This window comes from Triticum dicoccoides, chromosome 5A (assembly GCF_002162155.2).
Source record: "Triticum dicoccoides isolate Atlit2015 ecotype Zavitan chromosome 5A, WEW_v2.0, whole genome shotgun sequence".
Taxonomy (NCBI): domain Eukaryota; kingdom Viridiplantae; phylum Streptophyta; class Magnoliopsida; order Poales; family Poaceae; genus Triticum; species Triticum dicoccoides.
In genome coordinates, this window is record NC_041388.1 from 530069885 (window position 1) to 530071565 (window position 1681).

Here is a 1681-nt window from a genome sequence, read left to right on the forward strand (position 1 = left end):
AGGAGCTGTCCCAGGAGATGGAGGAACAAACTCACCGCTATGAAGACGCCGCGGAAGACACCGATCCTGATTACACAAACCCTAGTGGCGTCGGGGATGACACCACTGATGGTGCCGCCGAGGATGCCACCATTGATGATGGCGGCGCACACACAGATGGCAGCCAACCGAAGAAGCAAAGGAAGGACCGGCGCCCGAATGCGCTCCGCACCGTCAAGGAGGAATTCACTCAAGTGGACTCCGACGGGAATCCAACGGAGCCCAAACATATAGTCAAGGGGTACTCGGTTCAGCTCGGGTGCATTCTCCGGAGCACCGTCTCGATCAACACCGAGAACCTTAGGCATAAGGACCGAGGGAATTTGCGCAACCTCCTCTTCACGAAGCTGCACGAACGATACAAGTTCCCCGCTGAATTTGAAAACACACGCCTCTCAGGGAATAAAGTGAACAGTGCCGCCCTCACGAAGATGAGCACGGCCCTGTCTACTTGGAAAAGTGCGGTGAAGAGAATGATTGATAAAGGTGATAGTTATGAGACGATCAAGGCGAAATATCCTCTGATGAGCGAAGATGAGTACAAGGAGTTCAAGATCAAGTGCGAGAGCAGTGCAACCTCCGAATCAAGTCAGTGGGGGAAAGAAATGCGGGAGTTGAACTTAGGGGAACACAAACTCGGTCCCGACGGTTACAGAGTGGCGGAGCCTATATGGGACAAGGAGGACGCGGAGCGTGCCGAGCAAGGCCTACCGCCCCGCTTCGAGAAATACAACGGTGACAAGTAGACCAGGAACTATGTCAGGGCCCGGTACAAGGAGGACCCGATAACAAAGGAGCTTACCACGGATCCGAAGACTAGGGCGCTTGAGCTTCTTCTGGTAAGGAATACACCCCCACGTAATTAGCTCCATATGGTTGCGCTCTAATTAATCCCCAATATTTCTAAATGGTTCACGTTCCTTTCGCAGGACACTGAAAGCAGTAGCGCCGGGTCGTCTAAGAGCTCCCCTTTCGACACCCCTTTAAATAGGGCATTGAATGTAATGAAAAACAAGGATAAGCTCACTAAGCCGACGTCAGCTGGTCGTGTGGCTGGCAAAGGCTTGTCCACAAAATGGGGGTCATACTATACCGCTGGTGTGCGGAAGGAGAAAAAGACCAGCTCGGAAAGCCAGACGCGCGAGGTTGAAGAACTCAAGGCACAAGTGGTGCGGATTCCGGAGCTTGTCCAAGAGCAAGTGCAACAACAACTTGGAATGACGCTCAACGCCATGGTGCCTACGTTGATTCATGGGCTGACGACGTGGATTGCGGGCGGCCAACAGGGAGCTCCCCCGGTTCCCAGCTTCACGGCCAGCAACTCGCACAGCGCGCAGGCGGCTCCATTGGTGTCTCCGGTGGCGCCATTGGTGTCTCGGGCGGCGGTGCCATTGGTGTCTCCGGCGGAGGTGGTATTCGTGTCTCCGGCGCCGGCACGGGCATTGGAGCTTAATGCACCCGGGTGTACGCCAGCCGGCACCTCACCAGCAAGCGTCCCCTCCGTCAGATGCACGCCCGCCATTGGAGGTGCCTCGACATTAGCCGAGCTCGATGGCATCACGGTAACTAAGCCTCTCGGCCGATGACTTCATCTCCTTGCCTTTGACTGGGCATCCCTGACGCCCTGTACATGTTTTCGCAG